The sequence below is a fragment of the Triturus cristatus genome, chromosome 8 (genome assembly GCF_964204655.1).
Source record: "Triturus cristatus chromosome 8, aTriCri1.1, whole genome shotgun sequence".
Classification (NCBI taxonomy): Eukaryota; Metazoa; Chordata; class Amphibia; order Caudata; family Salamandridae; genus Triturus; species Triturus cristatus.
The window spans coordinates 1432295627-1432320318 of record NC_140591.1 but is presented as its reverse complement, the minus strand read 5'-3'; positions in this window follow the sequence as shown (position 1 = coordinate 1432320318).

The window sequence follows — 24692 nt, the reverse complement described above, 5'->3', positions numbered from 1 at the left end:
TACTTCTTTCTGACAAAATTGCAATTTTGATGGTGATACCTTAAGTCCTCCATCTGCCAAATGATTTAACAACGCAACTGTGTCAACCACACATGCCTCTCGCGTCTTCAATGCCACTAGTAGGTCATCGATATATTGAACGAGCACTGAACTTTCTGCCATTTTTAAATCTTTCAGCGACTTCTTTAATATCTGATTAAATATTGAAGGACTCTCTGTATACCCTTGAGGGATACGGCCCATGCCAAAATACGCTCGCCGAACCAGAACGCAAAAATTTGTTGGCTATCAGGGTGCAATGGAATAGAAAAGAAAGCATAACACAAATCAATGACTGTATACCACTCTGCATCATGGGGATCTGATATAGAATTACGGAAGGGTTTGGCACAATGGGACAGCAAGGAACAACAATTTTATTCACCTTTCTAAAATCCTGCACTATTCTAAATGTCCCATTTGGCTTTTTCAAACCCATGATCGGAGAGTTACATGGACTGCACATTATCTCTCTCAGAATTCCTTGTTCGATCATTCTGTCTATTACAGGTGTTACTCCTGCAATTATTTCTGGTGTTAACTTATATTGAGGAATGTTCAGGTAATTTACTCCTTCTTTCACAGTTATTTTCACAGGATCTACTCTTTAGTATATTTAATTAATCCAACATCTTGTTCTGTGAAATCCCACACTTCTGTCTTCACTGTTTCTTTTAACTCCTGAGGTAATCCCTCTGGATCAAATACAACAAATGCTTCAGTAATTTCTGGTTCTAGGTTAGCCATTGTCATTCTATACAGTACATCATCGTCTGGAGTTTCAAAGGCTATACCATCAGGTGTACAAGAAATAGTGCAATTTATCTTGCAAAGTAAGTCCATTCGTAACAGATTTACAGGACTGGTGTCACACACTACAAAACGATGCATATCAGCAAATTTCCCTCTTCTAACTTTTACAGGATCAGTAAGATAAGCTTTTATCTGTTTATTAGAAACTCCAACCACTTGGATTGTCTCACCCGAGAGAGGAAGATTTTTCACTTCAGCTGATCTAACAGTGGAACGAGTAGCACCAGTATCCACTAGGAAAGTAATGTTTACTTCATTCACCTTTCCATCCACAAAGGGTCCCGTCTGGTCTACCTCTAGAGTTGCGCCAAGTACGCACTCCTCTTCCTCTCCTAGACACCGTCAGTAACTCTCTTCTGACTCACTTTCAACGTGTTGCAGCCAATACTGCGAAATGGCACCAGCGTGCGGTAGCTATGTTACCTGTTCTTCGTTGTAGAATCCTGTCTCATTACTGTATCTTTGAGGAGTTACGTTCTGTGGAAAAGGTGGCTTTGGCACCTGACACTGTTGGGTAACAACCTGCTGCTGTCGCGGTGGTTGGCAACTCACCTCATTCTGCACCTGTAGATTTAATGATGAATTATCACCATTAGCTTTCGGTGGCAATTTACACTCGGATTTCCAATGCCCTAATTTTCCGCAATTATGACATGGCCATTTCTTTTTAGCTTCATCTATGCTGATCTGTCCTTTTCCTTTCCCAATATTAGGTTTTGGTCTTGCATGCCCTATTCCATTGGCTTGTTCGAATAACTGGGCTTCTTGTCGCTCTGCTACCTTAACCTGTGCCCACATTACCTTTTCTTTCAGCTTACGCTGTTTGGCTTCAATTTCATCACTAAAATATTTTGCATGTCGTAACACTTCGTCTATCTTTTTGTTTTGCCAATCTACTGTATGCTGTTTAATCATTTCACTAATTTCAGGCCTTAAACCGTATACAAATCTGTAAACAAAATGACTCAAATCCTTTTCACTCAATTTCTCATCTCCACTGTATTGTTTAAAAGCCAACAGTAACCTTTCGTATTATGCATGCATTGATTCTTTAGCCTCTTGGTGAGTTCTGTCAATCTTTACCCAATCAGTTTCATTCGGAGGTACTTCATTTTTCCTGATCAAATTTTTTCATTACTTCTGGATCTGGGGCTCCCGTCTTGGGATCCCTAGGATACTCTTGTGTTGGCTAATCTATTGTAATCTTACATTCTGCCCATAAATCTGCAGGCACAATTATATCAAAAAGACCATTCAGATCTATCCACAACACTTTTGAAAGTTTGACAAACCTATCTACCTGTCTGTACCATTCAACTGGTTTTTCTCTCAACCTCAGAAAATCATTTGTAAATGACAAAATATCCTGTCTAGTGCATGGACCATGTACATATCCTCCTCCAGGAGTTTCTCTCATGGGACATTCTGTTACCACTGGCTCTTTTTCGCTCTTTGGGAAAGCTAGAGAGGCCTTGTCTGTAGTCCCCTCTCTCCTTCTAAACCATCTACTTTCCCATTGATCCACATCACCCCATTTTCTTAACAATGCCATTAATTCTTTAATTTGGGTCAATCTCCCTGCAGTATTCAAGTTTTCAATATCTTTTTCAGAAAAATCTACCCTTGCATTTCACCATCTTTTCATTCTGTCGTCATGGCATTCTTGACCACAATGTCTATCAAATACATAATTATACCTTCTCCCACTTCGATGTCTTTCCCTTTCAAACATCTCTTCTTCCCATTCAGTCAAAGCCTCAAATTGGGTAGGTCTGGGTTTTGGTTCCAATCTCATCATTCTATCTCTCAAAATTCGCAGTGCTGCCAGACTAAATGAACCATTTTCCGGAAACGCTAACACTCCATCATCTTTGGTATACTTTGCCCAATTCTCCAACCAAATGCATGTATGATAACCATATTTCACCACCATAAATGATGCAGGCGTTTTCGGTGGAGGAAGTATCTGTCCTTCCCTCGTTACAATCGGCTTATCCTTTATACATAGGTCTTTGATTTTTCCAAACCATGACCTTTTCTCTTTCTCAGGTGGATCGTAGTACATCATTTTTATTTTCAAAAGTTCTTAATCAACTAAGCTGCACAAATCACCTCTCTACGGCTTCTCCGTATTCTGACCAATCCTAGCGTGACTCACACTAATGCACCAATCCGGAGCGTCTATGTCACTCTTGTAATTCTCCAATCCCAGCGCGACTCCCACTAACGCACCAATCCGGAGCGTGTACGTCACTCTGGTAATTCTCCAATCCCAGCGCGTCTCACACTAACGCACCAATCAGTGAAAGCTTCATCTCTCTACAGCTGACCAATCCCAGCGCGGTCTTTTTGACGTCAGCATTTCCCACTAGTCCTGCTTTTGCTGACCCCTCCTTTACAAAATTTTTATCGCCAAACTTTTCTTGCGTTTTCTTTAATCAAAATCTGTTAGTAACAACATAAAACACCTCCACTGCCTGTTTTGCTAAACCAAACAGATAGCTTTGTTCATTTACACAAGAATTCTGTCTTTCCAGTAGGCAGCGCTTACCTCTACCCTACCACAGAATTTTCCTGTTTCGCCGATAAAGTAGCACTTCCCTCTACCTTACCCTTCTATCAAGCAAAAGGCAAACCTGTTTCTCTGGGGATAAAACACATATGGAGACTACAATGCTCCTGAGAATTAAGGCCAGAGTTTCACAAGAGAACCTATTACTATTCCATTCACACACATTCATACAGAGATTTCCCTAACATAACACAATTCCGTGTTATCACAATTCATGAAACCAGACAATGTTGAATTCCATGTGACTTCTCTTGCCACATGAGTCCACTTCCTACTTCCCGGAAGCTTCAAATTTTCCAACTACACTTAACTTAAACAATACTCAACATAATGTGTTAAACATAAATCGATAATCACCAAACCAATGCAATAATAACCATCCTCTGCTACCAAGAAAATTGATCCAGCACGAAGGACAACATTTACATATTCTCCTTATGTCACAGATCCTTAATCACAACAGCTCATTCATGCACTCATTCATTGATGGTGCCCATAACACCAACACACATTACCGTCACACAACCATATCCGAATCTGTAAACAGGAGAAAGGCTGCTGGACATGTGGGTACCTTATTACCTATCAGGATTAATTTGCTTTTACACTATATACACATTCTATATACATCTCAGAATCCTGAATTTAACATCAAGGCACTCCACTATTTGGTCGATGGACCAACTAGTTGGACTGGTTGATGGTGAATTAGAACCAGCTAAGACACAATCAAAGCCTAGGAAACATTTGATATTTTCTGCAATTAGTTTAAGAACCACAAACTCATTTCTTATTATTTCAATTCTGTTTATCTTAACGTAAATTAAACTCTTAAATTGTCATTTCTTTTCTAGAGCTCATTATTTGATCATTAAATTTATTAAAGAGAAAAATATGAACATTCAGAAATTACTTTAGACATAGATTTTCCAGAAAAAATCATTGAATCATTACCAATTGAGAAATGATGAAAGGTAGAGGTCAAACAGTGAGTTATCTGCATTCTCAAATGAAGACTCCTTCGAACAGGCAGTCCAATTCTCACCAAAGGATCAAACCGGCGTGCGAAATACAGGATACAGCGTAGTAAAGTTCAGAATTTCAGCAAAGTCCGAACATCAATCCAGAGCATGGACCAATTCCACACTCAGTCTGATAGCATAGAATTTAGGAAACGCAAAGGAATAACCCAAAGTTATATGTAGCCACAACCAAAACCCCACGAACGAACCGACGAACGAACGCTGCTGCAACCAACCCTTCCAACTCCAACTGCCACTGCCACATGATGATTGATGAGAGGGTTTGTATACCCTTTTCTGCCTTACTTCATTTTAGATATAGTAACTTTTGGGGCAGACCAAATGTGTTGATTGGACAGTTCGGGGTTATCAGTATTATATTGAACTTTTCCCAGTGCACACTGGTTCTTTATAGTGACTTTTCACAAAGTTTTCAAATCGATATTGTTTGTTCCGTTCCCATGCGGGGAAACAGTAGTTGTATCTTTTCCCAAGGTAAAAGGGTCCTACTGATAGGTCCTCTCTTTGTCTCTTCCTTGACTTGCATTTGGTTATCATTTGGCTGGCGGACAAGTTACCGACTTTCGGCCTTGGCAGGGAACACGATGTCAGGAGTTCAAGCTACCTCGTGATTTCAAGAGCCATCTGGGCATGCGCAGAAGTCATCACGTGCACATGGTAGCATCTGCTTCAGAGAACGAAGATGACCGAAAGGGCACACGTGTTGTAAAATACCACACACGTAAACTGCCTTGCGGGGTAGAAAGAAGAGAACCCACTCATGCTGCTTGATAGCCTGATGAAAAGCCCCCTCACACATGAACTTAAGAATGAGTATGAAGGGTGTCGCCGCTAAACCACTACCCCCAAAATAAAGTTTAAGTGCAGATCCCCACGTCAACATCACATCGAGAGTGTAAAAGATGCGTTAGTTTGGTTGGATCACTAATTTAGAGAAGGAATTCTTCACAGATGTATCCACCCAACTGTACCCATGTAAAGTGTGATCGGCCATAATGATCAGCAGTGAGGCGTGGTGCACCATGAGTGTTTCATCCTTATAGTGCAGTATAGATTATCCGGAGCCAGAATGGAAGTCCCAGACCGTGCAGACCGTAGAGTGTACGCACAAACGTGAAGGTCTTTCTATGACCAGTGTGTGGTTACAGTATATCAGCAGAAGGCATTACAGTGAGGCGCATTTGCGGAGCTGAGTGTTCTCTATACGGTGGAATTTTGAGGTTGTAAACTGAGGTGCTTTGGGAGAGCCCTGAGGGAACTAATTATACGTATAAACGAAGTTACTGAAGTGAAGCGACCGAGAAGACCTTTTTATGCCCTACGTGATGCTTATAGTGAAACGAGGCATTATATATGTGACGTGCATTGACAAAGCAGTATTAGGCTGACCACTTTTTTTTTTTTGCGTTTTTATATAGCGCAAACTCGACCTAAAGGTATTGGAGCAATTTACATGAGCACCAGTTACGTTATACATTATATAAATAGTATAAAACACTAGTGAACATTGCAAGAGAGAGCCACACTCCGTGTGAGAAATATTGGTATAACTGTAGCAATATGCAGTGGAGTGAGGTGCATTGGCGGAGCTGCCTGCGATCCCGGTTTTGCAGCAGCAAAATGTACTATCGTGGGTTGCGTTGTCCGAGACGGGGGAGGTCGCGGGGGCGTGTCGGGTAGTGGAGGAGAGGGGTTATGATGGCTGGATTGTTGGGAGACAGCTGCCTGCCTCTCTCTCGCCCATCCTGGATGTCGCTGCCCTGCACAGGGGTGGTGGTCGAGCCTGTAACTCCCCCATCACACGTGTTTACAGTCCGCGCAGAGGGGGTGCTGGGATTCTCAGGCTCGCATTGCTCCTAGCAGTGAGCCCAGCGGGATCCTGGGGCAGAGTTCTCACCCCCCCTGGCCCCGGTGCGCTGCCCGGGGACTGTGGGAAACAAGCGCTCGCCAGGCAGAGCGCTTTACATGAGCACCAGTTACGTTACACATTATATAAATAGTAGAAAACACTAGTGAACATTGCAAGAGAGAGCCACACTCCGTGTGAAAAATATTGGTATAACTGTAGTAATACGCAGTGGAGTGAGGTGCATTGGTGGGGCTGCCTGCGATCCCGGTTTTGCAGCAGCAAAATTTACTATTGTCGGTTGCGTTGTCTGAGACGGGGGGTGTCGGATAGTGGAGGAGAGGGGTTATGATGGCTGGAGTGCGCGCTCACCAGGCAGCCACGGTTTAGCGAGATTCAAAAATAAAAACGCGGCGGAGCTTGTCTTGATGGGGCCATGTGTTTGAAACACATGGCCCCATAAAGATAAAAAACCTTTTGCGACAGGAGGAAGTCAGACGAGCCCGTCCAAATGGGCCGTCTTAAAAATGGAAAAGTCTACATCACAAAGTGCTCTTTCCCAATGGCTGGCCACCGTTTAGCATAAACGGTGGCGCCAGCCAATGGGAAAGAGGGGTGGGGCTTGAAGCCCTTTACAGAATTCCCTCAGAATCATTAAATCTCGCTGAGCGAGCTGCGCATGTGCGCAGCCACGCTAGCCAAGACCTAAAAATAGAGAGTGAGGTGCTATCTACTTTTACCTCTGCCTACCTTTGGTGTTCCACTGCACTCTGTGCACACTATACCTCACTTTGGTATAGTATATACAGAGTCAGCTTCCTACACAGAACATTAGAAGTTTTGCTTCTTTTGTTTCGTAAACTTTTATCCCCATGGTGTTCCTTGCATTTGTGTGTTAATTCAGTCACCTTGACTGAGCCCAAGTTTATTTTAAGGTGAAGTTTGTTCGGTAGGTGCAACTTGAACATCTTGTGTGGTATGTGTTTCAAGCCTGCTTATTGGCTCGCTTCTGACAAAACAACAGAGGGCAGGCACTGGAAAGTACACACTGAGTGCTCTCATGTAACAAATGTGCTGTAGCTTCAAGAGAAGTCGGGTAGACATTTTATTGCTGTTTATGTCTGTGTGGCATTTCTTAAATAGCTTAATGTTATGGTGAGTGAACATGGTTCTGTGAGCAGGTCTACCGCCCATCATATGCCCTTGCAGTCTGCAATTTACTGATCTGTTTGAATGGTTTAAGAAAGTTGACATTGCACCTCTGCCTTTCTCCCGCCTGTCGCAGTTAAGGGATATCCTCTATAGTCCCTCCCAGGACTATGCGTGCGCTTTGGCAGTGTTAGTGGGGATGCACAGCTGTTCTTCTATTGCCCGCCTCAAGAGGCTGAGAGTAGTCTGAAGCTGCAGTGAAGGTTGGGGAGGGGTCAGGGACACTGCTGTGCCAGAAAAAGTTCTGCAAGGCTTTACATCTGGATTGTAATGCACATGATACACCTTTCCAGATTAACAGCCATGATGAAGTGACATCCTAATGCAGCGGCCAGACCGAAGGCCATTCTGTCGGTGGGACCCACCGACGGCGTAATCAGGCCCATTGCGTGGTCATTTCGTGACGACAGCCTTTCGGCACTAGAAACATTTAACAGTCATTACCAGGAGGTTTGTGGTATTACCTTCCCCAGGGGTTGTCATGGGGCAGAGTACAAAAAAATACAGCAACCTCCTTCCCATATATTGTTCTTCTCCGCCTCATAAATGACGGGTTCTAAATGACCCCCTTAGCTCTCCATTTCCAAATATGCTGTATGTGTTAGACTTTGCATTATCTGATTAATACCTAACACACCATTTGTCTCAGAATAACAACTACTCGCGAGGGAGCGCCCTAGTTAAGGGTATAATGGTTCCAGTCGACGCCCTTCAGACAGTACTGGAGCAAAGCAAACATAGACGTGCTGTTGGAAAGAAGGAGCATGCGTAGCTCAGTATATCACTGAAGCCCTGGTCGGATGCTCCATCCTTGTTAACACACATCAGCGTTACTCTGTTTCCCTGGAAAGTCTCCAGCGTTCCCTTGACAACCTCTCTCCTCAGCACCTCATGCATGTACAGGGTACCGCATCCTAGCGCCAGCACCATCCCTGCTGGTCTCCATCACTGGTTTCTGATACACTGATCCTCCTGCTCTGAAGATGTCTCTTAGGGTGTCATTCTTTGTATTTGGGATAGTTCAAGTTGGTAAATGCTTCAGCAGCCGACAGTGATACAACCCAGGGACGGCAGGCCCAACTGCACTGTTTTAAGCTCTTCACAAACACGTCGGAGGGAGGACAGCTTGGCGGGAGTCAGCGATCTGGCGCAGAGGAAGAAGCTAATTATCTGATGTTTGCAAACAAAATGGCAACTAGATTATATTTTGGAGAGTCTGTCGCTTGATTTAATCTCTCTAATGATCGAGGCACAGTGCGCAGGCTTCGCTGCCGAGTGAATCTAATGAACTAAGGGCGGCAGCGCCCGCCAAAGCGCTTTCACGCGGTGGTAAACATGCAGGCCTACGGCGAATCCCTTCGACCCTGACCTGAAGGCTTCTGGGCTGTACACGAGCACATATGATAGTTCACTGTCCTAAACCATATACATTATTTGCCTATCATACATAGATATTGTTGCCATAGGAACATGAACACTTTTAAAGGTAAACGTGTTTACTTACAAAACAGGCAAGCATTTAGGCTAATTTTAATAAAATATAAAAGACCACAGTTCGCTGTCACACCTGTGCCCTAAAAAACATACAGTCCAGCAAAAACGGTTATTAACGACATGCATGAAAGACTGAACCTGTTTCAGTCAGAAATTGTCCAAAGATGTTTGGCATTTAAAGAAAATTGTATTTTGACGCAGGAGCGATCATCATAGGCTAACTGCAGTTTTCAGTCCTTTTAGGTCGAGCATTCGAGCCCTCTTGTATATACTTTAGTATATACTTTAGTATATACTTATATGTGTATGTACTTTGTGGGCTTTGGAGATCATCCCTAGGACTTGTCTGCTTCCGCTTAGGGACTTTTTTCTGTTTGTCTGCCTCTATTTAACTGTCTTCATAGAAAACAACCAGCAGAGGTCAGCAAAATACCAAAATCACTTTAGCATTCTGTAGATTCCAGTCCTAGCAATTGTCTTCCATGACCACCCTTAGACAATAATATTTTTTTCAAATCTTGTATTTTCATTGATATGGCCACAGAAGGTCCTGCTTTTATATTAAAAATAGAGCTTTGGACTATACCATTCCCCGCTGAAAGGCAATATTTCTCTCCATGTTTTCCCATACTTGGTGTGTCACGCAGTTTGGTGCTTACTTTCCCTCCATGTTAAAGAACAGTAGAGGTTTCAGCACCCAGGGTAATGTGCGGCATAGCTAAATACATATAAGATCCCAAAGGCGAGACCGATTGCATTGCAAATGCTTGTTCTTGATGTTAAGCACCACCTACTTCTGTTGCCCTAAGATCTAATTTTACCTCCTCTGATAGGAGCGCTGGCCCTGGTCTTAGCCAATCAGAATACAAAGAATCCTGTCACCCACTCCTGTTGTTTGCTTATAGTCAAGGGCATGAAACAGAGGCCAGTGGGCGAGTTTATCTGCCTCTGTTGGGTGAGGTTTCGGTGAAGGTTACCAATAGCCTTGTTGCGCACTTGCTGCTCGGCCTTCGACTTCGGCCCACTAAGAAGGCGGGGTGGGGAAATCACAGCAATTAACCAATTCCCAGGAAGTCTTTAACCATTTTTAACGTTCTGATCAAGGGGAAATAATAAATCATTAATGGAACAAATGCAATCGAAAAAGGGGAGGGGCATCTAATTATCAGAGCCTTCGATTACTCAGAATTCTCTGGCACGAAACCCCATCTATCATGCTGTTCTTTTTAAAGACAAACTTTTCAGTTTCTAACGCGAGAAAGAAAAGTATGATAAAATATGCACAAAGCGTGAGAGAGATTAGTTTTGGTAAAAGGTTACATTTAATAACACTCTCTGAGTTTGCGTGGGATCTGTAATCAATGACCTTTTACCATCAGTTTCAGGCATCTTGTGCTATAGAGCTGTAATTATGAAAACCATTCTTTTGATGTGGTCTCTGAGAAATTGATTTCAAGGCGAGCACATTATCAGAGCATTTTCTATGATACATCAAATTTTAGGACAGGTGATTTAAAGGCCAAACACATCAGCAGAGAATATTTTAGAAAACGAAGGCTCGAATTATGTTTTTTTATCAAGCAGATGCAACACAGAAAATACAAAGAAGCATAGTGTCCCTGATTCACAAAGGTAAATATGCACATCTATAATTAACCACATCTATGCTCAGGACGGCTCCCGGCCGTCATGAGTCTCGGTAGTCATGTGCTCATGACGGCCGGGAGCCGTCCAACCGTTGCCGTTCCGCCCACGCGTGGCAAATTCCCCGCCCGTGCGGGCGAATTAATTAGTGGGCGGAGTTCGGACGGCTCCCGGCCGTCATGAGCACACGTCCACCGTGATTTATGACGGCCGGGAGCCGTCTTGAGTACCTGAGCCCCACACCCAGCCAAGCCCCCCCTCGCATCGCGGCGGAATTTGCCGTGCGTGGAAGGGGTTAATAACGTGTATACTTACTACTAATTCTATACTTTTTTGCTATTCCCCATTTGTAGATTTACGTCTAGGTACAAACTTACAGGATTCCAGGAGATGAGGCTTCCTGCAATAGGATTTACGAGTGTAAAATTACTACTCCATTGTGGCGGAGATCTGCCTACGAAAAGTATATGGAAAGTTATTAAAGTTTATCGTTCTTAAAAAAATATAAAAACTATTAGAATGTATAATATACATCTAAATTAATTTGAAATATCCATTATTATTAACCTAAAACTAATAAAATAAAATGTTACAGAAAATTAACTCATCAAATTAAATGTGCATGGAATAATTCGTTTGAATATAATTGAATATATTAATTTATGTTTACATCATTTAAAAATAATTCTCAGCCTCAGTAACACTTGTATTTTTATTAAATATATAGTATATTTTGTTAAAGTTATGGGCCGAATTACAATGTCGCTCGGAAAGCCTCTGACCGACATTGTAAGATTGATGGAGGTCGGAGTTTAAACTGGCGGGGGACACTGACCAGTGGTTTGCTACTACCATTAGTGGGAGCACAACCTCTTTGTTAAATTCCCCTCACACACTCTAATAGTGTCATGCTTCATCATAGGGGCACCCTGGCTCCTAAAGGCCAGGGTGGGCTCGACCGGTTTTCAGGGAGCTCTTAAGAGAAGAAGGCAGGGGGGCTTTAAAGATTAAAGATTAAAAGACCACTATCACCTCCAGGTACCCCTTTAATATGGAGGGGCAGTGGTTATTAAAAAAAAAAGAACACAGGTTTCTGTAGGATTCAAAGGTCCTATGACCCTATTTTTGCCAACATATTTCAGCCACTCGAGGGCCCTATGGGTCAATCGCTTTCATCAGGGCACAGGTAAATTGGATGTCCCTCCTTACATTATAAAAACAATAATACGAAAAATATTCAAATTATCGCGAGAACATCTATTGGATATACTTATCCTAGTTTGTGTGTTCTCAAAACATGGTATCCAACCTAGAAATAAAAGATAAAGAACTTTTTTACCATGTATTCTACTCATTATTTTATTCACTAGAACAAAATTAGTGCCACTATATTAGAACTTTGAGGATGGAGAGCAAATGTTCAATAGTCTCGAAAGTGCATCACAAATTCAAATATAGACAGTATTACTATTTGTAATGTGACGTATTTTTATAGTGGAACCACTCTTTTATCTCAACCCCCTATGTAAATATCTCACCCACTCTCTGGTTCCAAAAAAAGGGGATCATAATCACGGTAACTCCATAGAAGTATACGTGCACCCATGCATATATCTCGATATACCTGTCCGGACTCGTAACCTCACACTCACACTCATTGTGCCAGAAAGTGCACCTACATATATATCTACATGTGCAGCCTCGTATGTGAGTCGTACTGATGTGTAGGTGCCAACCAGAACACGGAGGACTACACGCTTCTCGCGGGGACTGGCAAGAAGGGGCCGATCTTGTAGTCGCATAGTACAATGCTGATAAAAAAAAAAAAAAGGATGAAGAAAGCATATCAATGTGCCGGCGGGGCATGAAGTGAAGGAGATCAGTAGATCCTCCCTGTCGCTCGTAAAGTCATGCCCCCCCGCCATCCCAGCCCTTCCTCACTTACTTCATCAAAGATCCGGTCCCGCTATTTCAACTACTTGGTTCCATCCCCACGGCATGAGCGAAGGAACAATGGAAGTCAGCGAGTTTTAAAGGAGTCTAAGAGAGGATAATTCCTCTCAGGTGTGAGTTGCTGCCAATGGCCCGCGCACCCCATTGTCGTCATATCCTGACTAGGAGGAAGGCCCGCAATGACTCCATATTTTGGGAATCGTAGTCTCTCTTCCGACGGAGTCCGGAAGTGATCTGATTGGTCCAGCTGACACCAGTGCTGTCACGGCGGCTCGGGCGGTCGGATTTTCCATGTGGAATGTGTACGGTCTGTAGATTTACGAGCCATACTTCCCATATTGATTTAGGTCTTCCACGACTTTGGGAACAGCATGATCATTGGAATTGTAATACAGAGAACTGTATTTACATGATCACCCGCCCCTGTGGACAGAAATATATTGGAATGACTACAAGAAAAGTCAAGATTCGGAATGGGGAACATCGAAGCACGATCCGCAGGGGAATCAATGCAACAAGATTGACTGCACATTACCTTGAACATCAGCATAAAGACAATGATTTGGAATGAACAGTCATTGAAAGGATGAAGGGTGGCTTGAACCTTTCTAGAAGATTACTGATAAAAGAACAGAAATGGATACACTCACTTAAAACATATGAAAATGGCCTGAATGATTCCATCCTGTGGGGCCTGCTGGGAAGGTTATAATACTGCCCATACATCACTCGACCAGAGGACATTTGCATTCCTTACAATTAACCATTCTGGGCTGTAAAAATGATGGGGGAGGTTTGTTCACCCCAATAAATAAGCTGTGTAGGATGAGGATATCATCCTCTCTGATAATGTCCTCATGTTATTATTCATGATGTATTCTCCCGATACCCTGGGGTGTATCAATCAACAGAATGGCACTGGAAAGTGATATAAATTGATGACTCAACCTACCAGCAGGAATAGATATAATAAGACAGGTGCATTCCCAAAAAAACACACTATGTAGTTGGGATCATTGAACATGATAATAATGAGACCTATTATCAGATGAGATTTAAATAAAAAAGGAGTAAGAGGTCCCTATACAAAAAGTAAAACAGGAGAGTTAATAACTTTCTCCTACATGAGAACCTTCTGGGAGCGTGAATATTTAACATCTGACGGGTGAGAAAAATCCCGGTAACCTGAAAAAACATTGTGATGCCTAGATTTCCCAGATACGCTTCAGATTGAAGTGGTAGCTAAAAGTTCCATTACTTCAAACAAAGATGGCGCTGTATTTTTCCGACCGCCCGAGCGGCCGAGACGGCACTGGTGTCAGCTGGCCCAATCAGATCACTTCCGGACTCTGTCGGAAGAGAGACTACGATTTCCAGAAAATTGAGTTGTTGCGGGCCTTCCCCCTAGTCAGGATATGATGACATTGTGGTGCGCGGGCCATTGGCAACGACACACACCTGAGAGGAATTATCTTGTCTTAGACTCCTTTAAAACTCGCTGACTTTCGTTGTTCCATCGCTCATGCCGTGGGGATGGAACCAAGTAGGTGAAAAAGCAGGACCGCATCTTTGATGAAGTAAGTGAGGAAGGGCTGGGATGGCGGGGGGGCATGACTTTACGAGCGACCGGGAGGCTCTACTGATCTCCTTCACTTCATGCCCCGCCGGCACATTGATATGCTTTCTTCATCCTAATTTAATTTTTTTAATTTGCATTGTAGTGTTTGACTACAAGATTGGCCTCTCCTTGCCAGTCCCCGCGAGAAGCGTGTAGTCCTCCGTGTTCTGGTAGGCACCTGCACATAAGTACGACTCACATACAAGGGCTGCACATGTAGATATATATGTAGGCTCACTTTCTGGCACAATGAGTGTGAGTGTGCGGTTACGAGTCCGGACAGGTATATGTTTTATTTGTGTATTGAGATATATGCATCCAGCACAAGATGGGTGCACGTATACTTCTATGGAGTTACCGTGATGATGATCCCCTTTTTTTGGACCCAGAGAGTGGGTGAGATTTTACATAGGGGGTTGAGATAAAAGAGTGGTTGCACTATAATAATACGGCACATTATAAATAGTAATACTGTCTATATTTGAATTTGTGATGCGCTTTTGAGACTATTGAACATTTGCGCTCCATCTTCAAGGTTCTGATATAGAGGCACTAATTTTGTTCTATTGAATAAAATAATGAGTAGAATACATGGTAAAAAAGTTCTTTATCTTTTATTTCTAGGTTGGATACCATGTTTTGAGAATGCACAATGAGGATAAGTATATCCAATAGATGTTCTCGTGATAATTTGAATATTTTTTGGATTATTGTTTTTATACTGTAGGGAGGGACATCCAATTTACCTGTGCCCTGATGAAAGCCATGGACCCATAGGGCCCTAGAGTGGCTGAAACATGTTGGCATACATAGGACCATTGAATCCTACAGAAACCTGTGTTCTTGTTTTTTTAATAATGACTTCCCCTCCATATTAAAGGGGTACCCGGAGGTGATAGTGGTCTTTTCATCTTTAATCTTTAAAGCCCCCCTGCCTCCTTCTCTTAAGAGCTCCCTGAAAAACGGTTGAGCCCACCCTGGCCTTTAGGAGCCAGGGTGCCCCTATGGTGAAGCATGACACTATTAGAGTGTGTGAGGGGAATTTAACAAAGAGGTTGTGCTCCCACTAATGATAGTAGCAAACCACTGGTTTTAGATTAAATTAGGCCACTACCTTAGGATTGCTCCGGCCCATTTGGGTATCTCGCAATTATCTACTGGAACCCACCCTGGTCAGATGGACCTTTTTACTTGCCCAATAGCGTGGAGGGAAAAACACAATTATCAAAATTACTGTCCGCAATTTGCCATAATCAAGGACTCGAGACTTAATCTCTTGGCTCTCTGGTTTTTATTATCAGCATGAAGATTTGCAGATACAGAGTCCTCAATACGAGGCACAACAAGTACATAGGCACTAACACAAAAGCTACTCTACGGAGAATCCGCATACGGCTAAAAATAACTAAGAGTACAATCTCTAAAAGCATGAGGTAGAACACCACCAAGCAAATGTCGATACTAGGGACACTGAACCATACCATCTCTGTCCCTACTCTGCACTAGATGACATCCCTACTTAGCAATCCCTTGAGACCCTCATCGAATAAAAGGTGTCAGAGTGAAACTTCATAAGAAGACTTCACTTAGAGAGCTGGTCTAAGTTGCCCCCTCTATCTCTTCGCCTAGCCTTCCTCTGCTCAGGGCTGCTCTGATCTGCCTTCACCCTCGGGGCGCTGTCCCTAATACAGAACCCCAAATCCCAGAACACGCCCTTTGCGCCTCCTCTTCTCCGGGATCGTCTTTCAGTAAATTTCCACAGAGCGCTGTCCAGTTCCATCGTCCATCGCTTGGCCTTGAGTCCCAGACGCCATCCGCACTAGGAGTTACGATTGGCACATTCCAATACACTCCCATGTCTGGCTTTTACTACATAAGTCAATTTGTGAACAAAGAGCTTCTCTACTAACGAGCAACTGTCCTTGCACCTGGGGTGAGATCATGCAAAGCAGACATTCTTCACATCTTTTAAGTTGCAATTTACTACAGCCTAAAACCTCTACTGGAATAAATCCTTTTTGGCCTATTGCCCTTGGCTAACATAAGAAAATACCAGGCCTTTCGCCTCAACGATATATGCGAATTCTGGCCACTACTTCGGTTACACAAGCAGGTTTCAATCACAGTATTGACATTTACGTCTTTCTTTCATGTGTGGTCAAGCTAAACAAACTACAGACACGAAGTCTAGGGTGCACATTTCTAACACCACATTACATTTCACATAAACTAAACTCTATACATTTCTCCAATACGTTTACAATGGGCTTGTACATAGCTAGCACTTCTATTAAAATCGATATAGGTTATACAATTCGTAATACACTGCACACAAGATACCTGAGTACACATTTGATTATATGCGGGTGCCGACTAACAGTGAGTATAATGCACCCCTACAATTTTCAAACTTTTAAGCGCTACATCAGTTCCCCCCTTTGATGACATCCGTCATCACACCATTACATTTCTCTTCTTTAGAACTGATTTAAACCGCGCTAGTCATAACTTTGCCATGTCGAACTCCCTCTAGTTTCTTAAGACTCTCATATTGCTGCTCCTGGAGCTTCGCCATCCTTTTCTCGTTTGCCTTAAGAGCCCTTTCAACCTTGCCTCCTTGATACCACTTCCATGCCTTCACGCATCCCCACAAACAAATCACGCAAACCACAGCAATGATAATTGGCTTCAACACTGATCCCAGAAATCCTCTTCCCAAATTCGCAAACCAGGTTCCCACTCTTCCAAAGCCTAATCCAATCTTCTCCCACACATTCTCCTCCGTCAAATCCATAATCTCCTTGTGAATAGTCGTGATGTTATCTATGTACTTCCCTATCTCCTTCGTGTTGTCTGGAATATATGTGCAGCATTCCTGAACCTTCAATAATTTGCAGACTCCGCCCTCTTTGGCTAATAACACGTCTAAAGCAAGGCGATTCTGCATAACCATATTCCGTATCGACAACATCTCTCCAGCCACCAACAACAAAGATCTCGCCGTGTTCATAGACAACTCATCAACCACAGTCGCCAACCTCCTAATCTTCACATCATTCAACACCACACCCATACTAGGTATCATTGCTCCGTATATGTCCCCAATCACTGCACCAGCGTTCGTAGCCCTACGTTTCCTGGACTGTCGCTTCGTCTCTAACAACTCCAAGTCCTCGGTGTGATAGATCTTCGGGAATATAATGGCCAAATAGCATATGCCATACCAATTCGCAGGTAGCCTGACATAAGCATTCTTCCCACATACATAATATACTGTCGGAATTACCTCTACTGGACCTACCATAAAATTCTTAGCAGAAGCTTCCACTGTGAAGGTCTGAGAACAAGTGCTATGTCCTACTGCGACCTTATCCGTATCGGATTGAGGCCGTCCAATACACAAATTCCCTCTCTGTACCTCATCTAACGCTATTGGTCCATAACTTCCCTTGGATCTGTGAGCCCTCTCCTCGTCTGTCCAATCTACTGGGCTATCTCCGGTGTGTCGTGTCTGGGTCAACCGTCTGTATCTGTCCTCTACCTGGTCTATGAATTTCTTCTCTATCTCAGATAACGCACATGTCAGGTTATTCCTGTGAGCATGCGCCGTATCCAACTTCATAGTCGGTCTAAAATACTTCAGGAGTCTGTCCTCTTTCGTATTAGAATCATATTTGTTCAAATGCTTGATTGCTGGAACTTCAGGAAGTACCGTATCAAAATTTGAAAAGAAATACTCGAACTGTCTCCTGTCATAAAATAAACTGAGTAATAAACTACAAGAAATCCCATAAGTCAATGGGAGATGATGATACTTGATACCCTCATCCACTGAAGCAGGCAACTGCATACACACATAGCAATCCTTCACATCCATCGCATCAACATACTCATACAGCAACCTTGCATACGCATTAAGCTTGAAATCACCCTTGGACAAATCCATGTGGAGTCTGCGATCATCCCTCATCTTCGATATTTCCTGTTCTCTAATGCTGACACCACTCTGCCCTGGGGTAATAGGTGTGGGTGCTCCCTGAACCTTCCCCTCTTGCCTGTGAGCCACCATGTATGAACTTATCACTACCGCAAATATGGTGACTATCACAACTCCTACCAACGTGCCTACTATCAATTTAGCCCTACGATGTGGGTTTGCAGGATCTGCCATCCTCGGAATGTATTCAGTGTCCAATACAGTCTCTGAAAGGGTATGTCTCTTTCTCATCAGTGTCTCTTTCATGAACTTAGGCAAACCTCCCTAACTTTTCTTCGTTCTATAACGGAAAAATCCCTAATTTTGTTCTTCTTCCGCTCGGATCTAGGTTATCTTCTTCTCTGCTTGCAACCTTCTCAAATCAATCTAACATAAGCGCTGGTCCCAACAGCTCCAAGACTCCCTGCAATATTTCGAGCTTAAGAATGATCAGTTCTTGTGGATCTGGCACAGTCGTGAACGTCGGGAACTCCAAATTGTCCAAGATCATACCTCGAATGACACTTAGGAATGGCGGACTCGGAATATGAATCGTCAAAATTCCTTCGATCTCCAATCCCGGAACCTTCAGCAACACTTCCACCCTCTGGAGCGGGACACTGTTGACCAATGTCATCGACCTCAACCTTCCCGTGCTCGGTAACCCTGGCATCAGTCACTTGATATGCCCACTCGGGTGAAGCGTACTTCCGACTTGGCACTCTCGTTCTCTTTGATCTTCTCACACCTTGAGGATTCTCCTCATCCCCTGATTCTTCTTCTGGTTCTTCCGAAACTGGTGCAAGGTCTGTGTCCGGAGTCAACCTCAGGTTTACCCGGTTCTGTCTTGCGGGCCAAACCCTTTCTGCTTCGGTGGCACCTCCGGTCTTCTCCCCGATACCCTGTGCACTGACTTCCTCTTCTTCGCCCGAACTCGATTCTGTACTACCCACTGCACCTCTTGCTATTTCGCCGGTTTCTGGGTCAGTACTTCTTTCACGTCCTTCCTCAACTCGATTCAGTGCACCATCAGCCGCTTCAGCAACCCTTACAGCTTGACTGGCCCTCTCAGGAGGCTCTGTCGGCTCACTGGGATCTTTGTTCTCGAGAGGGGCTGTATCTTCCAAGGGTGCTGGAACTCTACGGGTATGAGAAGCATGCACCCAGTTCGGTAAACCTCCACACTTGACAGCTGTGTTCGTGACAAGAATCACCTGGAACGGGCCGCGCCACCTAGCATCCAAACAACTCTTCCTCACGTGCTTTCGGACTAGGACCCAATCGCCTGGGTCCAAGTCGTGGCACCGGTCACTCGCAGCTGGAACCGTTGCTGTCTGCACCTGCTGAGACACAGAACGGACCACGTCAGCAAGGCCTTTACAATAGTCCAGGATCATATCATCAGTGATATTTATCAGAGCAGTAGCAGGTATTGCAGGCAAACGCATCGCTCTTCCCATGAGGATTTCATGGGGTGACAACCCAGTCCTTCTATCAGGCACACTTCGGAGGCTCATAAGGACCAAAGGTAATGCGTCAGGCCATTTCAGAGACGTAGACGAACACACTTTCGCCATCCGAGCCTTCAGAGTTCCATTCACCTGCTCCACTATCCCTGAAGCTTCTGGTCTATAGCTACAGTGTAACTTCTGATCTATATTCAAAGCAGCACAAAGCAACTTCATAACTTCGCTGTGGAAATGAGTTCCTCTGTCCGATTCAAAGGACGTCGGGAACCCGTACCTTGGAATGAGTTCTCTCAATAATAGTTTCGCTACGGTGAGTGTGTCACATCTGCGTGTAGGGTATGCCTCCACCCACCTGGAAAAGACACATACTACCACTAATATGTACCTCAGCCCATTACACTTCGGCATTTCGACAAAATCCAACTGCATCCTATTGAAAGGTCCCCCTGACCTCCCTATGTGGCTCAACGTCACAGCGGTTCTTTTCCCCACATTCATCTGTTGACAAGTGACACACCTCTGGCACACAGTTTCAGCCACTGCACGAAACTTCGGGTTGTACCAAGTCTGACGAAACACTCTCATCATGGCATCCCTACCAAGATGTACAGCACCATGTATCAACCTCGCCATGGGATTCAACAAACTTTCCGGCAACACTGCTCGTCCATCATTCGAAACCCATATATCCACATCTCCCTTTTCACATCCCGCTCGTATCCAGCTGTCACGTTCCTGTTCCGAGACCCCTTCCTGAAGCTGTTTCAGTTCCTCCCATGAGTCTGCCATTGCTAACATCTGACCGTACACCCTCTCCTCCCCAGTTTCCTCGACGTGGGTCTCAGTGAAGTTGCATCCCTGTTCTGCACAAAATCGGGCTACTTCATCAGCGTAGTTATTTCCCAACGAGACGAAATCATTTCCCTTTGTGTGGGCAGCACATTTAACAACAGCAATTTCATCAGGACCTTGCAATGCCTTTAACAGTTTCCGTACATGTTCACCATTTCTTATAGGAGAACCTGAAGACGTCATAAACCCTCTCTGGGACCATAGCTGTCCGAAGTCATGAACCACACCAAACCCATACTGGCTGTCCGTGTAAATAGTTACACGGATCTTGTCGGCTGCCAAACAGGCACGAGTCAAGGCAATGAGCTCAGCCACCTGCGCGGAGTGTACTCCTTCTAAACAAGCGGCTTCAACCACACCCGTGATGGTGCATACAGCAAACGCTGCTCTCAGTCGACCGACACTGTCTCTTAAACATGAACCGTCTACAAAGAAAATCTCATCTGACACTGGGAGCGGTTCATCGACAATGTCGGGTCTCGGTTTGGTGCATAGTTCAGTCACATCGAGACAATCATGGTCCTCACAATCTTCATTATCATCTATAAATGGAATAGGTAACAATGTAGCAGGATTTAAAACAGCACACCTCTTCAATGTCACATTATCGGCTGCAAGGATAACTTGCTCATAACGAGTCAGCCTATTATTCGTGAGGTGCTGTGTTTTAGTCCTGGTCATCAACAATTCAACAGAATGTGGCACATGTACAGTAAGTGGATGACCCATCACAATGCTCTCACATCTCTCGATGCTGACACCTGTTGCCGCAACGGATCTAAGACATCCGGGCAACGCAGAAGCTACCGGATCTAAAGTAGCTGAGAAATAAGCAACTGGTCTACGGACACCTCCATGATTCTGGGTTAACACTGCTAATGCGCAACCTTCTCTTTCGCAGCAGAACAATGCAAATGCCTTGTTGTAATCCGGCATTCCCAACGCAGGAGCGCTACATAAGGCTTCTCTCAGCCTCAGAAATGATTTCAAACAGTCGTCGTCCCATGGTACCGGATCACTTACATCCTTTCGCGTCAGCCGCTGTAAAGGCTTCGCTTCAAAGGAAAAGTTTGGGATCCATTGGCGGCAATAACCCACCATTCCCAAAAACATTCTAACTTCCCTCTGCGTCGAGGGAACTGGCATTCTCAGAATCGCATCAATGCGATCTGGAGACACCTTCCTTTTACCCTTCTCAATTCTGTGCCCCAAATACTGTACCTCAGGTAAACAGTATTGCAGCTTGTTGGGAGACACCTTGTGACCATTCTCTCCCAGAAAATTCAACAACGCAATGGTATCGACCCTGCAAGCGTCTTCTGTCTCTGACGCGACAAGCAGGTCGTCAATGTATTGCACCAAAACAGAGTTTTTCGGCAACACAAGACCTTCAAGATTCTTCTTTAAGAGCTGATTAAAAATTGACGGGCTCTCCGTATACCCCTGTGGGATACGACACCACGTTAATATACGATTCTCTAGCCTAAATGCAAAAAGAAATCTACTCTCTTCGTGTAGGGGAATCGAAAAGAATGCCTGACACAAGTCAATCACTGTGAACCATCCAGCTTCGCATGGGATCTGGAACAGTATCACAGATGGATTCGGTACCACTGGACAACATGGAACAACTATGTCATTTATTTTCCGCAGGTCTTGCACTATCCTGAACTTCCCACTTGGTTTCTGCAGTCCCATAATGGGTGAATTACATGGACTACCCATGATCTCCACCAGTATTCCCTGCCTAATCATAGACTCGATCACAGGTTTGATCCCTGCAACTGTTTCAGGCGACAGTTTATACTGGGGTGTTCTCGGGAATTCCGCGTTCGGCTTAACCTGTATTCTCACTGGTTCCACTCCCCTGACTAAGCCGATCTCCTCTCCGCTTAGATCCCACACATCGGCCGATACAGACTCCCTCAAATCCGGTGGAAGCTCCTCCACTGTCAAAGCCGGGTACATTTCCACGCACACCCGCTGATTTGCAACCTTAAAGGTCGCGTCATCATCCCTTGTCTGTACCTCTACTCCTTTCGGGGTACAGTAGATTGTGCAATTTAGTTTACACAACAAATCTCTTCCCAACAGACAAACAGGACTAGAATCGCACACCACGAACTGATGTCGATCCCTAAAGTTTCCTATCCTGACTGGAATCGGTTCCGTTAAGGGGCTCACTAGCCTCTTGTTCGCCACTCCAACCACTTGTATGCATTCCCCCGAAAGGGCTACCCCCGGAACTACTGCTGATCTTATAGTTGACCTGGTAGCCCCCGTATCTACCAAAAAGGTAGTAGGGTGTCCATCGAGTTCTGCTTCCACAAAGGGTCCTCTCTGATCTACCTCTAGAATAGCCCTAAGTATGCAATCATCATCCTGACCTAAACTTAGCTGCGCCAGCAAGTCTGCATCCCTCTCCTCTCCTACTTCGAACATGGGCATCTGCAAATAAGTCCGAGCTCCCTGCTGTATGTTCTGCATCCGGGGTGGCTGGGGAACCTGCACCTGCGAGACGCCGGTCCCCCCTTGCATCATTCTCGGTACAGTCACCGTCTGTACCTGTTCCGCCCCAGGGACCTGACCCATTCCTCCCTCCATCTGCGGCTGATTATAGGGGTTCAAGGGACACTCGCGCCTCCAATGTCCCACCTGGTGACACTGGTGACAAGCTGTCGTCTTCTTCAAGATTGCTACATCTATGCCTGTCCTAGGGTCAACGGGCCTCGGCCTTCCCTGACCCTGCGCGTTCTGATTCCCTGTCTGATAGTTTCCCTGTCTCCGCCCCACCGGACCCCCATTCGGCGGTCCCTGAGCAGCTTGCATCTGAATGAGCAATAAGTTATCCTTCATCTTCTTGTGCTTGGACTCAATCTCATCCGTGCAGTACCTAGCATACCGCAAGATCTCGTCTACAGGCTTATTCTGCCAACAGATCAAATGCTGCTGTATCATAAGACTGACCTCGGGCTTCAAACCCAGCACGAACTTAGACACAAACTGTCCCATGTCCTTCGTTTCCAGCTCATCTAAACCACTGTACTGCTTAAAAGCCTTCAAAAGTCTCTCGTAGAATTCATGTACTGTCTCCTTTGGCTCCTGCACCGTCCTGTCTATCTTCACCCAATCGATGTCTTGGGGTGAAACCTTCGATTTCAACCAAGTAATTACTTTATCGTACAGCCTCATCACTACGGGCGACGGACCATTTGTAATCATGTTCCTATCAGGCTCATAGTCCGGCCAATCAACAGCAATTTTACATGCGTTCCACAAGTCCCCTGGAACCACAATATCGAATAAGGTGTTCAGGTCTATCCACAACACCTTCGAAATCTTAACAAAACGCTCAACTTGCTTGTACCACTCTGCAGGCTTCTCTCTGAGCCTGGGAAAATCATTTGTAAATGATGCCAAATCCCCCCTGCTCCATGGTACATGCACATATCCTCCATTCGCCACTTCCCTAAGGGGAAAGGTCTTAGCTAATAGCAACCCCTCTGCCGGAGTTCCTCCTTCCGCTCCTCTCGAGGTCTTTTTCTTTGACCATTTCTCTTCCCATTTATCAAGCGTCAACCATGGCCGCATGGCTAGGACCAATTCTCTAGTATGTGATCTCAGTCCAACAACCCTCTTCTCCTCTAGCTCCCGCTCTGTATAATGCATCCTATGGCTTCCTTGCAACGCTCTAGTCTTGGACAGATCCACACCATATTCCTTCGCCAATCCCCTCAATTTCTCGTGTGCCATTCGTGCTTTCCGCGTCACATCTTTCGCCACGAAAAACAGGTCATCGGGACTGTAGGATACTATCCTCTCAAGAGGTAAACTTCCATATATAATTTCATCTGCCTCTGCCTTAAGCCTCACTACGTCTATCATCCCTGCCTTCAAGGCTCCTTTCAACACCTGACAACTTGCTCCACGTCCCTCATCATATTCACATTCTGGCTCCTTCTCCCTCCTCTCTTCTGGTGGTTCTACGGGAGCAGAAGGGCTCTGAAAGGCAACTGGAGTTGTCCCCGCCTTGCCCATGTTCCAGGTCATTTGCTTCTTTGGCGGTACCCATGACCTCAAATCTGATCTCGACTCCATCAGAGTCCTCGGCCTCTCCGATCTCTGGTCTTCCTCGCCCCTAGATGTGTCTGACACCGCTGCTAA